This window comes from Pteropus medius, unplaced genomic scaffold (genome assembly GCF_902729225.1).
Source record: "Pteropus medius unplaced genomic scaffold, Ma_sr-lr_union100, whole genome shotgun sequence".
Taxonomy (NCBI): Eukaryota; Metazoa; Chordata; class Mammalia; order Chiroptera; family Pteropodidae; genus Pteropus; species Pteropus medius.
The window spans coordinates 27,179,092-27,204,032 of record NW_024349802.1 but is presented as its reverse complement, the minus strand read 5'-3'; the positions used below and the strand labels follow the sequence as shown (position 1 = coordinate 27,204,032).

The 24,941-nt window shown below is 33.8% G+C and overlaps 1 protein-coding gene and 1 pseudogene across 2 annotated transcripts in view; one reads left to right on the top strand and one right to left on the bottom strand.

Moving 5' to 3' along the window:
• Window positions 1-24,941, top strand: part of UBE2E2 (ubiquitin conjugating enzyme E2 E2) — a 287,961-nt gene that overhangs the window by 98,126 nt on the left and 164,894 nt on the right. The window lies entirely within an intron of this gene.
• On the bottom strand, window positions 23,527-23,645 carry LOC120581771 (uncharacterized; annotated as a pseudogene).

The following is a 24,941-nucleotide window of genomic DNA, read 5'->3' as shown; positions in this document are numbered from 1 at the left end:
AATATCAAGTATCTGAGCTCGCTTTGTAGTCTTATTTTAAGAAATTTTGTGTTATGTACTGTTTTGCTTTTAATACTTTTTATCTGTAGTCGTTTATCTCACATAACAGATTAAGAAAATATCATGGGAGGAATAATTAATTACCTTTAGGATACCTAAAATAGGTGGTGTGAGTGATGATAATTATGTGTGTCCTCATTAGCATATATGTAGTTATATATAGTTGTTTCTAGGGAGAAATATTAAATTAACTACAGGTCTTCATCTTACACAGATGCAAATGTAAGAGATGTACAAAAGCCAGTTGTGTGAATGTTTGGGTGAATATAGTAGAGAAAAGCATGATTAACACCCAGATCTAGGAGAGAAGTCTGAGACTAAATAAGCTGGCTACAGGAAAGCTCCTCAAAAGCAGCAGTGTGTCTCATGACTTAAAAGACAGGTATCTGGGTGCATGTTGTTAGATAGTAGCCTACCTAAAATCTATTCAATGGAAGAAATCTATAAATATGGTATTATGACAGAGAACATGCATAATACATATATTTAATTTATAGAAATTCCTTTATGTAGATTCTCTTAAAATACTGCAGTTGAAATACTTTAAAATTATGTTTGGATTACATATTCTTTATTATGGTTTACTAAACAGTATACATTGATTGATATTGCTGAATATTGTTTTACAAAGCCCATGTATACTCTAATATATAGGCTATTTATGGACACTTTGACTCTATATAATTAAGGACACTTTGACTATATGTAATTTTCACCTTTGCATTTAATTTTAGAATCATTCTACAAGTTAGCTGTGACTGTAGGGTAAGGGTCTCAATCCCTACTTCCCAGAGCTAGCATCAGTGCCTCAGCTCCACCTCAGATCATCAGGCATTAGATTCTCATAGGAGCACTGGTCCCTGATGCCAAAAAGGTTGGGAGCCACTGCTCTAGAGGACAGAAATAAAGAGATTGATGTTTGTAATAACAAACACAATAAAAATGAACTTTTCAGGGATCTGGCCATTTAGTTTTTAAAAAGTTATAGAATATCTAGAATGTATCCAAGAGTGAAGTTGTCTTAATTATAAATAGCTAGCCCTGGTCCATTATGCAGAAACATGGAGAGAATAGGGAAAGAAAATTTATTAACCAAGAATGGCTTAAGAGAAATACACATTATAATGTATGTACTAAAAATTCATCTGAAGCATGGTTTCCTAAATATGTCTATCTAGTAGAAAGAAAGAGACTACTTCTATAAATTTATCTACTACATATCGCTCATGCATTTATTATAGTCCAGCTTGTATTTTATATAGTGTTGTCCCAGCCCACTCACTAGAGTATAAACTCATTGAGAATGGGGACTAAGTGCTTTCACTTTTGTATTCATTGTAGTACCTTCACTGAGAGTAGTGGGAACTCAAAAACATCAGATGAATTTTTCTGGTTCTTGAATCAGGTAGCGTTCTCATGGTAAATTAAAAAGTAATTTTACTAGTTTATAAATCAATCTCTTGTGAGTTTGGTTAGCACAAATTGACTTCCCAGGGTTTGATTCCCCTGAGTGAACTGATAAAATTACATTTCAGTAGAATGGTACATGTATCAGGAGGGTACAAGGGACAAAGTTTCTAATAAATTTCTGTAAATGAACCACATATTTCTCCAGTGTATATCAATGTGGTTTTATGATATGCTATCCCTCTTATTGCATGCATCACATTCTGTGATGTTTCATTACATTTTATGATGTTCAAATAGGAGTGATTGTAGATTTTTTATTTTTGCCTTTTATTGTTGTAGAATAACATAACTCTCTACCTCTTGAATGGTTTTTAAGGTATATAAGTATATTAAAGGAAGAAAATATAGAGAGATTTTAAAAATTGAATGATAAATGGAAAAAAATAATAATTTTATTTAGTATTCCCTAAAGGCAAGAGGCAGCAAATTTCATCTTGAAAGTTTCAGCAGAGCTGTGATCTGTATACTGTAGGTGTAGTTAGCAGGCTGGTGTTTTGAGTAGAAAGATAATGTTTTTTAATAGGCTCATCACTGAAGTTTCATCCTGAAAGGAGAGAAATGAACTTAGAGCCAATATTAACAGGTGATAATTAAATTATGGGTTCTGAATGCTTAATGTCCTAGACTAAGGCAAGATAGGCAACTGGAGGCCATTAGCTTTAATAATTGGAGTCAGTATCTCTCTTAAGTAGGATTTTATAGCACATTAGCAATGGTTGATTAGTATTAAATCAGAAAATAAACTGTGTTCTTACTAAAGCATGTATACTAGTTCAATGTCACACCTATACATTAAAATGTGTAGAATAATTTATATGTCTTTTAAAAAGGTAAATTAAAAGAAATAAATGTAAAACATTTATCAAATCCTAAGTCAACCACTGTTTCTAAATATTTGTTTCCTGTATTTAACATGGGTTAAAAACAAATGTTCCAAATGAAGGCCCATGATGATTGGTTATGATATAATATTGGCTATTGGCTTGATTATAAAGAACTGAGAACAAGTAAAATTTTAAATTAATAAAATTAATTTTATTAAAGCTAAAAATTCCTAATTGAAATGTTTAAATATTCTGTTATAAAGATTTTTATGCTATTATGGTTGGCTTAATGTTTTAAATATTAGGTAGATATTTCATATTAATTGAATGAGTGGTGCTATAGGCATTGTGTAGAAATTATATCATAGTAATGTTAATCCTTTTCTCAAAGAGCATTTTACTTTGAAGACCATTTAATGAACATTTACCTTTATAATATTTTAAACATCACTGCTACTACATTAACTTTGAAATACTTAATGTCTTATGTTTACCTTTTGGGCTTTTGTTAAACAATCTCCATCTCCCTGAGAGAAGTTCATTTTTGTAATATCTAGAGTGACCATATAATTTAACATCCAAATATTTGGGGAGTGAAAAAGGATGCTGTTATTAAAAATAAATATGCCAGGAAAACAGCTGTAAACCAGAGTGTATTCACCCTAATATAATATCACCCTAGTATAATAGTAGACTACTGTATATTATAGTACATTATCTGGGTTATTATACTCCCAAATCACCAACGCAATACATTTCTGGAGAAATGCTTTCAAAATCCCTGCTTGAGATAACAGGAATGCATGTCCCCTCCCTGCTACATACAGTGAGATCTGGGTTTCCTTCAACTCCATGCCACTGAAGGTGTTTTTTTTGTTTGTTTGTTTGTTTCACTTTGGTGCCTTCATGTCCCCAGAACAGGAAGATGAAACTAATGGGATCTTGGATTCCAGACTAAGAGAAGAGTGTACTGGAGTTGTGCAGATCTGTGGTCAGAAATGTAGAGCATTGAGGGGTAAGGAACAGGAAAGCCGGGCTCTCCTTTCTGTTTAAACTCCACAGGATCGTGCCCCATTATTCCTGTTCTTACAAAGTTGCCAGAATTTTAGCCAGTCTTCTTTCTTTTCCATTTCCACTAATCTGATGTTTTACTCTATACCCACTCAGAGAAAGACAAAAACTATTCGTAAGAGTAGTGATTCTTTAGAGTTAACCAGGATTTGATGGGAGTGGGGGAAGAGGAAGAGGTAGGCCTGGGGTTTAAGCACTCCCCTTCAATTCACCCTTTCTTCTCTATCCTTCTGCGAAAGACTGTGTTTTGAAATAAAAGGGCTCATCATTTGCAGGACAATAGGACCAAAAAAGTAAAGGGAGGGGTGCTAACAGGGAGTTAGCACCAGTAGTGGATGTGGTCTCAGGCCATAATAGATTTTATAATTTCAGTCTGGGGGAGAATAAAGAAGTGCTTCTGGTGAGATGCTTCTGTCCATGGCTAGCTGCAAGTACAATGTAATTCTTACATATTTTAAACAGGTCTATAATCTTCTCAGAAAAATAAGAGCATGAGTAGGCTTACTCAGTTTTTCTCTTATTCCAGTGATTTTCACAGCAATGCTTCTGTGCTCCCAGGAAAAAAGAAAGGTCCTTGTAGCTCCACATTATCTTTAAATGTGCTTTTATTGTGTGCTTATCTGCACCAGTCTTTCAATGTACAGACCCCATGGTGCATACATGATCTTTAAAATGGGGAATCCACGTAAGGAAGTTAAATGAGGGGGGAAAAAAACCAAAACAGAGTACAAATAGCAAGGTTAAATTGAGTGCTGTTAACCCCCTGCTGACACCAGCTAATATAGTGCAGAAGCAACAGCAGGGATCCGAAACAGGTTAGTGCTGGGAAATTTCAGCTCAGGACAGTTATAAATGGAATATATTGGCTAGTTTTTCTTCCTAGAGTATTACTTTAAAGAACATTTTTAAATGAACATCAGAGATGATACTAAGTGTATCTTTAGTTGAAATGAGAAAAATTAAAACAGTATATTAATCTGAAGCATCCATTAGAAGTCAAGTGAATTTTTTCTTGCTTAAAAATAATTTACATACAGCAAAATGTGCAAATATTAAGCTTTATCAATATATTACATAGCTCAGTGACTTTTAATATAGTAACAGCCCAATATTTAACAATCTGATCAAAGTATTGAACATTTTTACCACCCTAGAAAGTTCCCTCATCCTCTCAAAGCCGCAACTGTTGCTATTCAGAACTTTTGACTCTTATTCTCAATTCACTTCCAATTCTATATAAACTACTGTATCTGTTTCAAAATTACAGGCTGTCGAATGCCTCCCATTGCCTTATCTCCCCAATATATTTCAGAGAACAATTCTCCTATTCCCTCATATCCTGTTAAATGAAAAGCAGCTCTTATTTTATGGATAAGTAAATAAAGTAAATAATTAAATAACATTGACATAGTTGCCTTGGCAAAAAACTTGCTACTTGAGAATATATTAATTGAGAAGATATAAGGAACCAGTCAATGTCATTGAATGAAAAATGTAAAATATCCATTATTCCGTATTTAGGGCATAGGTATTTAACAACTCAAAAAAATCCATTAAAAGTATGTCCACAACTGGTTGTAAATGTCATTGCATGTAAAAAATGCTAGTTATTCACACTCTAATCACTAGTCCATCTTTAAAAACCTTTTAAAATTTTGTAAACAGCCTCATTTATTTTTTGCTGCCACTCTCTTTTTTAAAAGAAAGCTACCCTCAACAACAGTTTTCATTTGCCTATTCATCTTCCTCTAGGTATTTTCCACTGAAGCATTCTTTGATTTTCTTCGTCTCCTTTTCTTCCTATTCCCAGAACGTAACATATAGTTTCTATTTATATTCAAATAAATTCAGTAATTCTACCTTGACCACTGGTGAAGCTTTCCTCTATCTGCAACCCCACCCAGGTCCTTAAATGTTAACATGCCATTCTAAGAGTTCCCTGATGTGTTACCATTTCACAGCACACTTCTATCCATTCTTATGAAAATATAGTAAAATTCGTTTAGAAAGCTTTTAACTCTCATGAATTTCTTTCTGTTTCCTAAAATACTTTATTCAGAAAGGCTAGATATATAGTACCAGGTCATTTCCTTCCTAGATTGTCTTTACCATAATGGCATTTACTTTGTTTTAAATTTAGTCAGTGTTTTTTTAAAAGTACCATTATAGTTCATCCATTTCAACATTTTGTTTTGACTCTAAGCTGGTAGGTAGCAGGGATAGGTGTCTGTAGAACTCTTGTTCCTCACTAGACTGCTACAGAAAAGTTTACATAGTTAATTCAAAACAGGGACAAACATAAGACAAAGACACAAAAGTAAATCTGCTAGGAAAATAATACAGAACTGAGAAAAGGCAAAAAGTTTTATGAGGTATGTAAACAGGTTAAGAGAAAAAGATAAAGAAGCAGGGTCATTAGGATCACTAAAAACAAAGATAAAAACAAGTCTGCTTTTGGTGAAAAAAAAAAGTTGGAAACAAAACATGGAATAGAGCAGAAATGTGTTCTGGTGAATGAGTTGATATAATTTTGGAGAAATTTTCACAGCTTTAAGACAGTGGTTAACAATGGATAAGAGCTTATATTTTCCATTTCCCACATGAGGATGTGGGAACAGATATAAAATACCTAAGATTTGAGAATATTTTTTCTCATTAAACTTTATTTTAATGGGTCTCAAAATTCTGTGACGGATTTTTGGTCAAGTTGTTTCCATTAAAAATACAGATTTTAAAAACTAGTCATTTAAAACTCTCTCTTACCTCCCTCGCTCCCTCGCTTGCCTACGCATGTGTGCGCGCACGCACACACACACACACACACACCACAGAACATTCTCCTTTACTTCTGAAGCTTTTGTGATATACCATTATCATTAACTACTCTTTTACTATTAAATTTAAATGGCCAGTGGAGACAATTCTGAGACCGTTCTTCTACCATTGATTTAGACAGGGTGGCAGGTATTTAACTTCTGAGCTTTCTGGGCAAACTTGGTGACCTTGCCAGATCCAGCAGCCTTCTTATCCACTGCTGTGATGATACCTATAGCAACTGTCACATGTCATAAACAGCAAAACGGCCCAGAAGAGGATACTTAGAGAAGCTCTCAACACACATGGGCTTGCAAAGAAGCCATATCAACCATGGAAGTATCACCGGGTTTCAAAACTTTGGAGCCATCTTCTAGGTTATTCCCTGGATAGCAATCATCTTCTTCAATTCAGCAAAACTACAAGAAATGTGAACTGTTTGACAGTCCAGCATAGGTTCATAGCCAGCAGCGATTTGGTCTGTGTGGCTCAGAATAATCACCTGAGCTGTGAAACCAGCTTTTTCCATTAGTGGGTCATTTTGCTGTCAGCCAGGTTGCCACAAAAACACCTTTGACTTGTTTTTGACATTGAAGCACATATTGTCCCCAGGAAAAGTTTCACTGAAAAGCTTCACACAAAGCTTCATGGTGCATTTCAACAAACTTTATTTCAGTTGTAAGGTTGGCTGGAGCAAAGGTGACCACCACGCTGGGTTTGAGAACACCAGCCTCCAAAAGGAACAGTACCAATACCACCAATTTTGTAGAAGTTCCAGAGGGGTCGACACAAGGGCTTGTCAGTTGGATGCATTGGTGGTAGGTGCAATCTAGAGCTGTAGGCAGCTTGGTTCCACTGGCATTACCATCTTTATGGGTAATTTTTCATTCCTTGAACCCTAATGCACATTAGCCCTTGGCTCCAGCATGTTGTCACCATTGCAACCAGAAATTGTCACAAATACCACTGTCAGTGTTGTAGCCAATTTTCTTAATGTAGGTGCTGACTTAACTATTTCCTTGTATCTCTTATGGCTGTAGGGTGGCTCAGTGGAGTCCATTATGTTAACACTAACAACAGGTTGTTTCATGCTCACTGTGTAAGCCAGGAGAGGATGCTCACGAGTCTGCCCATTCTTGGAGATACTTGCTTCAAATTCATCAGCTGGTACCAGCACCAACAATCCAGGACAGCACAGCCCACCTATGTGCCCATATTCAGTGTTTTGATAGTCTTTGTATTCTGGGGGCATCATTGATGGTCACATAATACTTGCTTGTCTTAAATTTCCCCAGGGAAATGTCAGTGGTGATACCACACTCACATTTAGCTTTTAATTCATTCAAGACCCAGGCATACTTGAAGGAGCTCTTTTCCATCTTAGCAGCCTCCTTTTCAAATTTTTCGATGATTCTTTGATTGATGCCACCACATTTGTAGATAAGATGGCCAGTAGTTGTAGACTTCCCCAAATCTAGTGTCCAGTTAAGATATGTTGATATGTGTTTTTATTTCCATTTTGGCCTAAATTTATTTAGTGGTTGTTTTCATGGCACCTGAGTTCTAGAAGTAAAACCTGTTGCAAAAAAAGTAAGAGGATTTTTTTTTTAAGATTATATAACATTAACCTAAAATTAATAAAATTCCCAGTGTAGAAGCTTGGCTTAGGGATTAGGGACCTATGTAAATATGAATACACCTCAATTACACTTAGTAGGCTGTAATTACAAAAGATCAGTCCTGCTTTGGGGCATAAAAAGATCATTAGATGCGATCAAAATGAAATTTTTCCCTTCTGTATGTTACTGCCTCAGTAGGCTACTCAAGGGACCTTAATGCCTGCCTTTAATGCAGGACAACTGTGTTAAAGCAGAAAACCAGACATGATGGCTGCGTGGCTGGCTTCAAATATGGCAATTTCCACATTCCTAAGAGCATATCCAAAAAGTCTGCTTAATGCCTCAGCAGATTTGGTAGTTTTGAGACATGCTAAGTGAGAATTAGCAATAAAGCAAGTCACTGGGGACATATTGTACCAAAAACATGATGATATGTATGTGAAACAGTAATTTTCAAGAAACTGGCAACTTTAAAGAATGCATAATCCCATTATTTTTCTTCGGAGAAAATATAAGAAAACAAAAGATATAAGCCTGAGAGACATCTCAGTAATACCTTATGGCTATGCATAAAATTACAGGTCTGTGGCCTGTTAGGAACTGGGTCGCACAGCAGGAGGTGAGCAGGAGGTGAGCGGCAGGCGAGCAGGCGAAGCTTCATCTGTATTTGCAGCCACTCTCCAGCTTTAGCATCACCGCCTCAGCTCCACCTCAGATCATCAGGCATTAGATTCTTATAGGCACACCAGTTCCTGGTACCAGAAAGGTTGGGAACTGATGTATAAGAAGTGTATCATTATTTAGTTATACTTGCTAGAGAACAACAGTAAAAAGCAAAACAAAACCCCAAGTCAATAAAGCAATAACTTCTGAAGTTTTATTCAAGAGGCATTTTTCCAGGAAGGCCTTTATTTTTGGGACCACAGAATTCTGTGTGCCTGACTAACGGGCTACTTTTAGACTCCTTCCTCATGTACTGTTTGATGTTGAAGAGAATTTTTTTTTAACAACACAAACAGCATCTGTGACCAAAGGCCATGATCAAAGCTGCTCTTTGAATGAGAAATAAAACCTTAAACAACTGAAAATTCTCCATAGGAAGAATTGAGACTAGTATCTGAAATTGCAGATACTGCAGTTATAAAAAACTAAAATATCTATATTTCCTCTATTCAGCTCATTCGTATATCTGAATTCTAGTATTCTTGAGTAATGGATTATAGAAAATATACATTGTAAAATAACTACAATTCCAGTGTCAGTCATAGCTTTTCATTAAATAGACATTGGAAAATGGTGAACTAGTCTCTTTGAAACTAATAATAACCTATTAGAATTGGAGATATTTCATGTTATCAAGCAGTTTTTTAAAAAACATTACTATATTTTATGAGGTTTGTTTTTAAAATCCCATTTCATTAATTCCACATCTTCCATTGTATCTTGACTCTTGAATTTGCTGAAGCCAAGGCTGTGTATGTGTTTGTGGAATATAGCTTAATAACAGAAACAAGGATGAAACATAATTTTTACAAGATTCTTAATAGCTAATGTATGGAAACCTAGAAATGTATTCTGTTCCTACAACTGTGGGCTAAGCAAATTTTTTAGGAATTTTATATGCACGAAAATTATTTTGAATTACATGTACAAAAACCCCATATTTTTAGTTCATAAGAGAAAATTGAGTGAATGCTTCTTTACACCAAAGAAAAATTATGTGTAAAAAGCACAAACTTGAGAATTAGAATGGCTTGTCTTTAACTCTTAAGACATTTAACACCTGAGTGAATTTCCTCATTCATGAAGTCAGGATGATTAACACTGACCTTGCTAGGTTATGGGAAGGATTACTATATAAATTGCCTCTTAGAGCAAGTAGCACAGAGTAGGAATGTCACAAATGGCAGCCATCACCATTATCATCTTTGTCATTTTATAATATAGCTGGTTTCTGTGTTAGGATTATAATTTTTATAAAGTAAGTTCCATACATAATGATATACATAACTAAAAGAGATTAAATTAAATGTTCTGTTATGAATTAAGAAATATTAATCCATACAAGTTCCTATAGTTAAAAACCAATAGGTAGGATAACAAAAACCATTACAAAATGAAAATACTAATAAAGTGACTACTTACAAAATTAGTACTAACTTAAATGTTATTTGTCTGTTTACTACCAGTGTCTGTCTGTACACACACACACACACACACACACACACACCTTTCCTATCAAAGACATTGGTTTCTCAACAAATACAAATACAAGACAAATCCAGTCATAAAGTGAAATGAAATCATTCAAAAGATTTCATAAAATGAATTAAAGCAATGATGAAGAACTGCTGGGATCACATTCCAAGTCACTGATAAATGAGAAAACCACCAAGGATGATGACAGGATAAGTTCTTCAGAATGGTTTGACTGTCAGAGAACTAAGACAAGCCCTTAGAAAAACTGATGAAGCACCTTAATATTTTTTGTAAAAACGATGCATTATACTGTAAGACTCAAATATGCAGTGTAAAACCTAATAAAATAATATCAAGCATACAAAAAATTATGTCAATAAAATAAACTGTTTTCACAATTTTACTAATTATGACACTTTCAGTTGTAGTGCAGATTTTCTTAATTGAATTAAAATCAAATTTTTTTTTTAGTTTTTAGTTTAATTTTTCACAATTCCGAATGTTTGATTCTAATTTGCAATGATTTTGCTTTTAGAAGCCTTTTTTCATGAAATTATCTTCAGAGAATAAGTACCTACTATATATAAAATAAAGTTTGTATAAAAATTATTTAAAAATTAAATTACATAACATGATGTAAATGATACTCTATTATTTTGTTTAACACTCAGATGATTTTATATAAAGTGGTTCTATATCTATATAAAGAATATCCAACAATATCTTGAACTAACAAAAAGAAATTTCTTCTGAAGAGTTCAAATTACATCATAAAAAATTTATAAATGGCCCATCTTCAGCCTGAAATAACTTACTTTTTTTCCCACAAACTACTTTTCATTCAAAATAGGCTAAAATGCCAAAGAAATAACCATTGTAAATCCCAACTAGTAATCTTTCCAAATATAGTTATACCTCCTATATTATCTGATACCACTAGAAAATGATTTATTAACTGGAAAATTCACCATGATTCTGAAGCCGGTCCTGGTAGGTCTTTCCCAAACTCCTTAGGAAGATTTCATTATTATTTTTTCTTTGCTCTCCAGTAGTATTTAGAACTCAACCAATAAAATGCTGTTTGAATTTGAATTATTTGCTCATATGTCAGTTTGAACCAAACTCTTTGAGAACCAAGAGCATGTTTCATTCATCTTTGTATCCACAGCATTCAGTATAGGTCTGGCCTACAGAAGAAATGCAGTTAATCTTTGTTACATAAAGGAAGGAAGGAAGGAGGTGGGAAGGAAGGACTCAGACTTTTTTTTTAACATCAACAATTTTTTTTTTTTTTTTAAGGAACTGAAATCTTTCTAAAATACAGCACTTTTTTTTCTTTTTTTACTTTGTAAAATGAGCTAACCATACTTGCTAAACTTTTTTGAATGACTCGGGGTCATCGTTTGGAACATTAATCATCACTCTGTGCTGTAATAACGATGCCTCCCAGTGCTTCTCAAATGCTTACGTTGATCTTTCCAAGAATACATTACTGCGAGGCCTTCCCAGTGGGGGATACTTCTTCTAATCTGGGAGAAGAACTGAAGGTTGATAAGAAAAACCAGTTAAACAAGCATGTTTAACCATTAAGTTACCTTAACACTGAGGACAGTCCTGGATGTAAATGAGGAGACTGGCTGTGTGGCAGCTCAGAAGTCTTCTTGGTATCCCTAAGGATTCAGGAATTTGTTCCTACCTTCAAATTTTAGAAAGCCAATTCATATTTAATTTCATTATTTATACATCATAAATTTCCCCTTTCTAAATATATTGGAATTCCAAATTCTTAAAATGTCCTCAAGATGCAAGTATACTAATTGAGGTGGTAGGGATCACTTTATAAATTACGTAATTGTCTGACTACTATGCTGTACACCAGAAACTAATATAAAGTAATATTGAATGTCAACTGTAGTTGAAAAAAAAAGATACGGGTATAATTTTTAAAGTAATTAAAATGCTTAATTATGTTTTAAAAATAAAAACATCTTAGTGCTTAGCAAGAATTACACAAAGATAAAAACATCATTTTGCAATGTCCAGAGAAAGGCAAAAAAGAAAAGTTATATATCTTAAGTATTGGCTTTTAACCTACTACAAATGTTTATTTTGTAGATCAAGGTCCATTTCAAATATGCTACCATCAGAGCTGTTTCCAAAGTCCACAGATACCAGATATAGAGGTCACGAGAAGTTATTCAGAAGTTACTTTTCATTTAATTTCAACAGGGGGAACAAGTACATAGTGTTTTGTTTAGAAAAAGAAACTGGTACACTGAGCTAACAACAGCCCATTTATATCTGACGCAGGCCTGAGGAACCTAGATGATCGCTCCAGAACCTACTGCCTGGTACAAACTTGTCTGTATCAGTCCACACTCTAAAAACCTGCCGGAAATGTTTCTCAAAGCAGATGCTACACTAGATCTGATAGGACTAGCACTCTTGCCACTAGCCTGAGCAACACCGCAGTCCCTCAGCCAATTAATTTATTGAATATATCTGGGCCTCAATTTTCATAAGGTAACAGTAGAAGTAAATGAAAATAGTGCATCATAAATAGATTACCATGCCTTGATACAATTAAGCACTCAATCTATGTTCATTTGTGGCACATTAATTTCAAGCATAGGATGCACTTTTTTTGCTTTCTTTAGAAACATATTTAGGTAAAGACTTATTTTCAGTTCCTTGTGATATTCTGACAGCTACTTCTTAAATAAAAGAGATAGAAGCAAAATAGAAAGCATGATTGCCTTTAACCATGTAATTTAATAAATTACTTTGTAATTTATAGTTGTAGAACAAGTATATCAATTTGATTCTGACAGAGCAAATTCTAAAAAAAAATCATAAGATAGAAATCTCTACTATTAGATCAGGTTTTATTTGCAAAGGTGCTTACTGATATCTTTGGTGGAGCTGTTCAAAACTCATTTTTACCACTTATTTTAAAGAGGTTTGTTATATAGAATATTTTATTGTGACAATATTAGATTTTTCTACACTGATTTTCTTGGCAGGACTTAATGAATCGTATGAACCATGATACACAAAACTATTTTTAAAAACTCAGTTCACTGTATTTATTTTGCTTAGACATTTCAGCAAGGCAGAGTACAATATTGTATACCATATGGACATTTTAACAGAACTTGCCATGTATATATAAAATATTACTAGCTAATTCAAAACCCTAACAATATCAAAAGGCTACCTGAAGTATATAAATATTCTTTGAAGTGGTCCTGACAGCTTTTTAAAATAGATTTCCTTCAGTCTTTAAAGATGCAGCAGTTTCAGATGAGGAATTTCTACCCAAATGATTAGGATGATATATATTTAGGAATCATTAAGAGTAAGGTAGTGTCGCTAGAGTCAAATCTGCCCAAGAAATATACCTACAGCTTCTCTAGTTATTTTTCCATTTAATATGTTTATTTTCTGAAAAGTGTACCTGTTGGTTGAGAGCTCTCATGTAGAATTAATGGCTTTAATGAAGACACTATGGTTTCAGACTCTTCAAATCCTCTTTGGAATATAATTCCACATATACAATTAAGACCTATTTTTAAAATTCCTATCCTAAATCTGTTCGTTATACTGGATACTATTGGGAATTGAAAAGGAATCAATTACTTAAGTGTTTTTTATAGGTATGCTTGAAATCTTATGTGTATTGTACATACATGTACACAATCACACACATATACACACTTCTCCGTGGAATGGCATTCTCAGGACTTAGTAAATGATAACTGGCCCTTAAGAAGAAGGATTTAAATGATAAGACAACAAGTAAGAAAAAAAAAAAAAAACACTTAGGGTAACAGACATATTACAGTTTTTTGCTTTTCAGAAGTTAATAATCAGCACATAAACTTTTCATTGCCTAGGCTGAGTGTGCATATGGATTAGTATTGATCCATTCTGGTTCTCTATTCCTACCGGCCCCAGGAAGGATTATACTTCCTTCCTCCTTGCAGTTGAACAGACCAATAGATAATTTCTGGCCAGTGGGATTTGAGCCAGTCAGAGCATTTAATTGCCAGTTTGAGACCCTCCACTTTCTTCTTCCCTGCTGTGGCAATTAGGATACCATAAGATCAAAGCAGCTTGGATTAGTAAACTACCAACATGGAAGTCTGTAGACCAGGAAAATCATCTAGGTGTACAGCGTATATGTGTAGTGAGAAATAAACTTTTGTTGTGTTAAACAACCGAAATGTCGATGTTGTTATGCAGCATAGCTTAGCCTATCCTGATTGATAACAAGGATTTAATGTTTGTTCTTCCACCAAGGGCTAGTTCCCAAAACTACTTGGAGTTGATATGAGGTTTTCTGAAAATAGTCTCAGGCAAAAATTTTACACAAGAAAGGATACTGATGAAGAGTAAAGGAAAGCTTTTGGGGTGTTATTTAAAACAAAGAGGTGAAGTCAAGGAATATACTTGGGTATAAGAAGAGATGAAATAAACAAAGGTAAATTCTGAAGAAGAGTTTTCAGGAAACATAAAAGAGGAATGTCTGCAGTTAGTGTCAGAAAATGTACCACCATAGACATCAGGATGTTGCCTTAGTCCTAAACTCACATCCCTCTTTCACTTACCTAACGGTACCTAACTGCAGATTTACACTGTGCAACTCTGGGGTTTGTTTTTGAATGAGCATGAAAGATTTGTCTACATCACAACCAAGATTTATTTGTTACCAGCGACTCTTGCTTTATAGGTGCCTGTCTGGCTTAAACTCTTAATCACCTGATTACACTGGGTATATACCATCCTGTTTCCTGGCCTTCTTTCTTTTGGTTTCTGACTCACTGCTTTCCCCTGGTCCTGAGGACAATCCAGAGACTACCTCTGCTGTTCAGAATTTGCAGCTTCATATATTAAGAGATGGCAGAATATCTAACAATAAAATTCAGAAAATCTTAGATCAATTACATGAAAGCTAAATTTTTCTTAATGTAGTTTTAGAGGGAATGTATGTATTGCATACATTGTTTTATACGGTCAGTAAACAGAGACATGAATGATAGCATGATATTTTTTATCGTATAAGAGTAATGCTATAGAAAAAGGAAGAGTCACAGTATTATTCATGCAATACAAGTTTTATAGATCAGGAATATTTTAATTTCCATGGAGATTGTGACACTATATAAATATGACATTTTCTAGCATAAGGTATAAATTGGCTAATCTCAGTGTAGGGTGTGCAAAAAAAAGTAACTTTATTTTCTAAACTGATCTCTTTCTAGTTACAGGCTGCCATTTCAAATCATGATATAAAATACTCAACCTTGCTTTTTAAAAAGGTATCTCAGTATTCTCTCATTTAAAACACGTTCTTTTGACTATTCAGTTTATAAACATGTCTGCTCTTCAGTAGGGTTCTCTCTTCCCTTTTTAATTGAGTTGGTATTTGAGTGTAGGGGAAAGTATTGCTCCTCTACTGTCCTTCCAGTGAGGTGTTTAATGGGTTTGACTTCTGGTCCTCAGGCCTCGTCCTGACTCACCACTCAGTCAGTAGGAAAGCTATGCCAGAGGTCGAAGAGGTGCTCAGTTTTCTCTGTTCGTAAGAAATCTGCACTCAACTGCCTTCTCCTCACTCTTACAACGTTTCAGTTCTGCAGTCTTCTCAGCACTTCCTGACTCTTTAAGGGCACCTCGAAACTCTTAATTGCTTTTTCTGCACTGTCTTGGAGTGTGTGGAACCCTATAAAAACAGCCCTCTGGCCCATTAGCTGGGGAAACCTCCCTGATACTTCATCTTTCCATTACTACTGCGCCATGAGGGACACAGAACTTTGTCCCAAACAGGTGTTTCTGAAAGTCTTGTGGTTTTTACAGGCCATTCCCCCAAAGATGCCAAGCACTGGCGTGAAAGTCTAGGAATTACCCTTTAGCTTTCTGAGGGTTCTGTGTGAAAGCTGGGAGAATGAGGAGGATTTGATCCCTCCTCAAGATCCAGGCAGCGTCTGCAACCTGGGCTCATCCACTCTGAATCTCTTATGTACCTCAATCCTCCTGTAACCTGAAAGGAATGGAATTATTCTTCTCATTGTGATTATAATACAGTTAACCTCCTAATTTTTTTTTTTCTTATGTAAAAATTCAGCTTGGAAGCTCTCAGGAAACCTTTTAACCACTTGAAAGCCTGGTTTACAAGCTTTGGATTTTAAAAAAATCTACTTTCAACCCTAAAGTTAAGCTAAGCCTCCCTGCACTCAGTGCCATCCCTAGCAATGATTTCAGCCTGTTCCTAAATTAAGAGTAGTCCTAATGACAGGAGGGGCATGAGGGTGTGGTGGAGTAAAAACAGTGAAATAGTATGATTAAAACTGAAAAGGGCACTGGAAAACATTTAAGAAGCTACCGTATTCTAAGTACTGATTGACCGTCGGCAAATGGTTACCACTCCAAAGGAGAGGAGTCTCTGATTACAGTCCTTTAGTACCTACAGCACCCAACGGCGGCTCATATGTGACTTCTTTTTCACCTTCAGAAAGTAAATTGAATTAGGAGTTTTCAGGAATAGACCAAGTTTTCCAGACTATAATAAGGAAATAGTAGTGTGTTCTCCATGATTGTTCACAACTCTGTGATGAGTAAAAAAAATAAAAGAAACATGCTGAAAACATGAAAAAGTTCCATGATTTTCTGCTGCTGTGAATAAAATTTTATTGGTGCTAAAGAAAAACACCACTAAGTACAGTTTAGGCATCATATCTATGTAAGAGAACATCTTATTAATTAATATATGGTGCATTACAGTCTTTAGTGAAATACTCAGTGCCTTTATACTTTTAGACATATCCTTTGTATGTCTAAAATTTCACTAGTAATCAGTCAGAAGGACATCATGTCTCAAGTAGTAGACAGCTTGCACATCTTTGACAGCTAAAAACATTTCGCTGAAATTTGTGTCTTGATAGTTGGGAAAATGTCATTTTCAACCTGTCTATGATGACGCGATGATAGTATCTGAAAGTGAAATCTGGACCCAGTAGGTTAATTATAAGTGAAGGTACTAATCTTTTAGTATTCTAAGATATTAACAACTCAACTGAAGTCATTTAACAAATGTAGGACAGATTTTCACATAACTGAGTATTTTATTTTAATCAAAAAAGAATGTTATTTTTCTTCGTCTTACAAAAGACTTTTGTTTAAACTCAACAGGCTGCCAGTTCTCTCACTATTAATTATTAGCTTTAAAAGAAACATTGTTAGAAACTACCTTTTAAGGAAAGGGAAACCCAAAGTTAGTGATACTTAAAAACTACAAGGGAATGGAATGTGTTCCAATAGAACAACATATGAATCACTCAGAACTGCTTTCTGCTATAGCACCGTGATCCATTAGATCAGCAGAGGCTGAAAACCATTAGTTGCTTCTGGGTGCTCTTGGGGAGATATTTTTCGTCCTTGGTATTCTAGTGTCAGTTTATCACTTTCCTACCCAAATAATACCTGAGGCTCTACTAACCAAATACAGAATTGAAAAGAATGAAAGAAATTATTTTAGTAATCAAAATCAGAATATCCATATCTCATTTGTTTATTAATCAAATATATAGCAGCAATTGTTAAAGAACGGATTGTGAAGAATGTTTTATTAAGGTAATTTAAATGTTTAACATGACAATAAAAACAATTTATCAATTTAGTAGTTTCTAATTTTTGATATCTGTAATTTAATTTTTTTAAATTTCAGTGACTTATTCTTTCTGTACCCATTTTCTTCCATGACTGTTAATTTTCTGAATAATCAGTGCTATTAAGTTAAGATGGAATTCAAGTTCATTTTTAGTTACATAATAACAAAAACATGTTTGTGATAATTATTGTTATCAAAATTCTGAAGAATGTTTTACCATATTTTCAAGCTACATATAGTAAATGATATGTAACAAAATTTAAAAGACAAAAATATATATATTGAATTTAGTTGCTGAGAACTGCCGAACTCTGTAAAATATTGTCTTCATTAACCAGTCCCAAATTTTAATAGCCACTAGGAGTTTAATACAAGGTATTCAGAGGATGAATAACTAAAAAGCAGTCATCAAGAGTGCACTGACCTTACCATTACTTCCCAGTGTGTAGCTAAAATATTTAATTTTCTATTTGCTACAAGCACAGTTATACTCAGTTTACAAAGGTCAGTTGCACTTGTAGGTACCTAGTCTCCAAAAATCAAGTTAATCACAGTTGGTTAAACCAATCAGAGGCAGAACTAGTCCTGTGCAAATGAATGCAGCTGCACTGACAGACACCAGTTCAAGGGCAAAATTTCTGTCCTCTTCCAGGATCTCTTCACTCGGTTTTTTCCACCATTCAAGATTATAGACTTGGGGAGGGTCTGCAGTTGAATTCAGAACAGTAACACTTTACAAACTTTTTTATTTTTCAAAAATTCTTTTTTCATTTTATTAATTTATTCTCTTATTCATCAAACATTTATTGATCACTTAAGTGCTAGGTACACAAAATTTAATAATACAACACCCACCCTCAAGCTCATTCTAGAGGAGGAGACAGGTGTTAACAGTTGCAGAACAATATTTGTCTACAAGACTGGAATAAAGATAAAAGAGAATTAGATTTTTTCTTTAAAGAGTTATCTTTAAGAAGTATTCTTTTAATATGCTTAAATCACATTTTAATAATTTGTTTAGGCTCCTACTGTGAAGACTCTCTCCAATAGTGCCTAGGCAGCCCTTACTCTGCATTTCTTTAGACTTTATCGCTTAACTCACCCTATGCTATCTCATTAACATCCATACTTTAATTCTCAATTCTTCATCCATTCACTATTTCTTGCAGCGGGATCCTGCAGGAAAGCAACTCAGAGAGACAGTGGGAAGTGATGATAGCTGTGGAGGTGATTATACTCACTTATGTTAAGACAACAAAAACAGTTTTAAGGCATTAGCTTGCTTCGTAAAATCTGCCCAAAATTACATTAATTGCTAAGGTGTAAGAAGTATTGTGGCTCTGAGGCTTTTTATATGCGCTTTTGGTTTCTTTATTACAGACAGCAGGAGTTGCCCAATATGTGACCTCTGGGAAAATTTATCAGAATGTTTTTTGACATTGTTTTGCAAATTTTTTAAAGTGTCTCTGAGGTTGGAAAAAGAGTAAGTGGGATACCTCTATTGTAAAATGACAATACCCGTTAAAAGAAAACGAAAATCTCTGAACCAAATACTTTGATGTTTGAAGGAAAGTAAGTTAAAAATAAAAATAACATAGTTAGACATACCCAAATCTGCACATTAGTGATAAATCAGAACTGGGGTAAAAAAGCATAAGAAAGTAGAAAACTTCTGGAGTAATTAGCATAGTAAGTCGTTTGCCAATTTAAAGGCCGTTCATTTGAAAACCTTTGGCATTTCTGATTTTTCAGTCTACTTTTAAGTGTAAAAAGTAATAAGTGCAGTAAGCCCAAAGTGGAAACTACTCAAGTGCCCATAAAATAAAATGGATAATTATGATATATTTGCACAGTGGAATAATGCACAGCAATAAAAATGATAAACTACAACTACACAAACATGGATGAATCTCACAAACAATACTGAGCAAAAGAAGTTAGGCTCAAAAGAATACATTCTGTGTAATTCTGTTAATATAACGTCCAAAAAGTCAGAACTCACCAATGGTGTTAGAAGTCCCAGATTGTGGCTATTTGGAGGAGGCAGGAGGCAGTGACTGAAGGGAACACGAGAAAGTGAATTTTCTCTTACTCTGGATAGTGGTTATACAGGTGTGCTTAATTTAAGAGAATTCTTCAAACTGCACACTTAGCATTGTGCACTTTTCTGTATGCAAAAGTTTACTTCAAAAGTAATCATGTTCACTTAAGAAGCTTTTTTTAAAAATAGAATATATTACAAGGTCTTGAATCTTTTTTTTAATTAACACTAAGTCATGAGCATATTCCCATTTCTTTTTTTATTTACAGGAATGTTAATACCTTTACTATCTTAATTAAGATATTTTTAAATAAAGCAATATTCATTGTATACGTATTCATTTACACACATATAAACTAACATGTAGGGTTATAACATAAAAACCGGTTAAAAATCCAATAAAGAGTAACTTTTAAAATACTTTTTCATGTTAGACAACTAGGCTTATGCTACCAAAAGCATAAGCACCGTTCCTTAAGCATAGTAACAAGTAATGAGGGGAAAAAAGTTCTCCAAAGGAAATGCTTCTCTTTATAATTTGTCCTGAAATACTATTGTTTTTAAAAACTGTAAGGTCTTGGTTTCTGTGGTTTCCCACAATTGTGAAGTAGAGAAAATAATATAAAAATTTATTCTTGGCCTTAAAGTTTATTAAAGGACTTTTTTCTCCTTCCTTTTTTTTAGTAAATTTACCTCAACTCAGGCCGATGCTAAATATTAATTTACATTCTATAATATTTCCGCTGAAAAATATTTTAATATGTATTCATGGTATCAGGAACAAGTCAGAAATTTAAAAATATACACATATGAATAAATAATATAGTTGACTATAAATAAATGCACTGGCACACTATGGAATGCACTATGTTCTATAACTAGAGGCATGCTTTATGTAACATTAAAATTTAGTCTATGACCATAGTATAGTTCACAAAGTCTCAGAGATTAATGAAGAACATTTTATACCTTCGTGCAAAAGAAACTGCATAGTAAATCAACTAAGACACGTGCCCCATGATACCTAAATTCCCCTTTTAATCTAAAGAGAAGTAGTGTTTTCATTAACATCTTTCCTCCCCTACTAACCCAACCAAATTTGACATTTCAAATTCGAAATCTTCATTGTAAACAATAAATTATATAAACATTTAAATCTTAGGCAGGAAGTCAACAAATGTTTATTTTCTTTCACTTCCCTTACTATCCGTTACTGGGTTTGTTTATGGAGTTGTATACACATAGTTAATTAGTTTTTAAAGTCTTTTGGTATCTTCATAATTTTTGCATCATCTCATTGATTCCTTTTGAGAATTAAGATAAAATGATATACAATTAAGTGTTGTTTACTTTTCATAAGGAAGAAAATTTGGCTATATATATTTACAAACAAATAGTTTGATTGACAACACCATTAAAATTATTGAGCCATTTTTAGAAAAAGAAAAAAGTGGGTGGAGGAAAGGAGGAAGTGAAAGTAAAGAAAAGGAAAAAGATCATGATTTAGAATATAGTTTATGCAGATAAGAGTAGCTGTGGGAAACAAGGTTTTAAAATACTACCTTTAATTTTTATTCACAGCCGTCAGCTGGTTTAGATGCTAAAATGTAGGCTTATCCCTAAGCTTACCTATGCTAAATGTTTAGCTTGTGACCTTTAATATTTAAGGTGAAGGGCACAATTAGAAAATTATATGTATTGTAAATAAACTAGCAGCATTCCTAGGTCCAAAATGAGACCTACAGTGCCTTACAAGTACAGTCTCAGCAGTGTAGCTTTGAGTAATTATACCTCAATATCTTCATCTGTAAAATGGGGATAAGGTTAGTACTTAAGATTATAAAGATTAAATGAATTCATTCATGTCAGTCATTTAAAATAGTGTCTGGTATACAGGAAGTGGTCTGTAAATGTTCGCCATTGTTACTGCAACTAACATCACTGCCAATAAGATAATTTGTGGCTTCTCAGTCTGTAGTCTTACCTCCAATATTTATTGCTTCAGTCGGATGGAAAAATGGAATTTTAGGCTATTAGGAAGACTCATATCCACTTCCACAATGAAAGGCCTCTTACTCTGTGATAATACTCTTGGAACCATGGTCTGTATTTCAAAGGGAACACTCATCCTTTTTGTTGATGAAGGTAATTTGACCTATTCACTTGTGTAGTCAGAAGTGTTTCCAAAGAAGCTAGGTAAAACTCTCCTCTGGTGTTGATGCCTCACTCCTGGTAGGGGGAGAAAAGATCGTAGACAAAGAAGTGTAGAAACTGAGGAATTAGAATAGGATGGAAAGAGTGCATTGCCTGGACAGAAGGTAAACAAATGGTCTATATCTGCTCTCAAGATCCCATTAACCTAATCATCCTTTTCCAGAGGATTAACAAACACACTCATTGTTTCCAGTATTCAATTTTCCCTGTTTTGACTTATTTGCAGACTGCATGAGGAAATTTATTTACAGTACAGGCCAAGAAGGGTTTCCAGGAGTGGTGATTTCATTATGTTTTTAAAAAATTCCCACCATGCAACAATCTAGCATCTTTCCCTCAAAAAACAATATTTTTATGTCTTTTTTTCTCTGTATAACATTTTAAAACATATATTTTAGTCTAGTTAAGTACGTTTATTTTAAGAAGGATTCAGTGTTATTATATGCTTCATAATGACACCCTATAATTATTTTTATAATCATCAGCTGTTCAGATTTCATATTTATTTTTCAAGAACATAATAGTCACTTGCAGTTGCTTCACAAGAAGTATATGGTACATTGTAGATGCAAATTTTTTTTCCTGATTTGACCAAAACCAGCTTATAAATCCTATGCATTTTTAGGTAAAAACTTAATAATATAAATTAATTTCGACAGTTTTAAACTCCAAAAACCTTATTACCAAATAGATAAAAAGAAAAAATTTAGATTAATGGCTTTTCAGAAATTCAGCAGAATGTGTGTATCATTTATTCATTGTGGGAATATTTGGAGCCTAACAGACAAAAGTTCAAATATCACCTCCAAAATGTTAACTATATGACCCTGGTAAAACAGTTAAGCTTGTGAGCTTAAGCTTATCCACATGTTAAGTGAAGGTTAATGACTGAAAATTCACAGTATTATCCAAATATTTAAAAGATTTTTAATGTTTTTTTTCTTTTCATTTTAATGTATTTTCTATAAATATTTCAAAATTTCCAATTATTCCAATAATTAAAAATAACCAAAGCAAACATTAAATCAATCATTTTGACTACTATGATTATTTTAAGTTAAAATTAAATCATTTCAGAAAGCACACTTAAGGTAATTTAAGAATGTATTTTGAAGATACATGATGTTAACACAATAAAAATATACCTGTTCCCAATATAATGTTTCAGAAGAGGATAGAAAGACTAAAATAATCCTCAAATGAAGTAAATATTCTCAGACAAACCAAGAAAAACAAGTATGTGTCAAAACCATGGAGAATTTTGACATCGTCGTGGAGAACTTTCACAGTAAATCCTTCCAAAATTGGCTAATACTTCGATCATTGTTTTATAATTATAACAAATATAGGGCATATTGCAAAATTAAAATTAACAAAACCAACCCCACTGAATCATCTTTTCTCCCTCATTAAATTGAAGAAAATATTTAAATTGGGGGCTCTGTTTTTTTGTTTTTTGTTTTTTTTTTTAAGACGAGGCAACCCTTGGTTGACCTCACAGGTTGCAAGGACTTTGTCAGTTTACAATCCCTTATTTTTTATTTTTTACACCTACAGCACCTGGTCTTCCTAGGTAGTCTCCCATCCAAGTACTAACCAAACACGACCCTGCTTAGCTTCCGAGATCAGACAAGATCGGGCTTGTTCAGGGTGGCATGGCCATAGACTTCTGTCTCTTTTATTTAACTTTTAATTTTATTTTTAAATTTTGAGATAATTTCAAACTTAAAAAGTTGCAAAAATGGTACAAAGTATGCCCACAGAGAATTCCCTTGTGCCCTCACTCAACTTTCTAAAATGTTAACATTTTATATAACTACAATACAAATACTAAATCAGAAAATTAATATTGACTGTACTAACCAAAATCTACAGACCTTTATTCAAATTTTGTTAATTGTCCTGACATTCTTCTGGTCTAGGAGCCAGTTCAGGAGCATCCCACCCGCTTCCCGTAGTTGCAGTTAGTTGTCAGATCTCCTTAGCTTCCTTTAATCTAGCACAGTTCCTCTGTTCATCTCTTATAATCGTGATACTTTTGAAGAATACTGGTCAGTAAATTTATACTGTGGCCCTCAGTTTAGGTTTGTCTGATTTTTTTTTTTATGTTTAAATTCAGGTTATAAATTTTTGGCAAGAAAACCAACAAAGTGATGTGTCCTTTTCAGTACATTGTATCAGTAAGTTCATAATATCCATATGTCTCATTAATAATGTCTACTTTGATCACTTGGTTAAGGAGGTATCACTTTGTCCACTCTAAAGTTACTATGTTTCCCCTTGTAATTATTATCTTGTAGTGAGATACTTTGTGACTATGTAATTATCCTGTTTATAATCATACTATATCTTCCACTAACTGGTGATTCTCGCCAGAAACAGTTATTACTGTGCTGTTTCTCAAATGGTGAGTCTCTATTTGTCATTTCTTCTACATGTATAATTGGGAGTTCTGTATGGCAAGGAAGAGCTTTCCCTTCTTCCCTATTTATTTACTTAGTTATATCTGAATATTTATTTTTATTCTATGAATTATAATCCATTGCTCTCATTGCTTAGATTGTCCCCAGTTTGGCCACTGAGAGCTCCTCTGCACTTTGATATGCTTCCATGATTTTTTTTTTTTTTTAACATTCCTTACTTTCAGGCACACAGGATCTTTCAGGAACATCCCATATTTCCTCTGCTCCCCGTTCAGAAGCCAGCTCTTTCTCTAGAGGAGCCCTAGTTCCTTTTAATTGGTGTTTAGGACTTAGAAACCAAGATCTGGGCACTTAAGTGTACTCAGTGGTACCATAATTGCTTCTAGGCCCTTTCATAAACAGAGGTAGGAAACATATAATGTATACACATATACAATCAGTCTTATTTCTCTATATAAAGCCACTTACTTATAGTAATATCCAGTTCCAGTCTAACACAAGGTTAATCATAGCTTTCTCTCTACAAATAAGGAATTATTT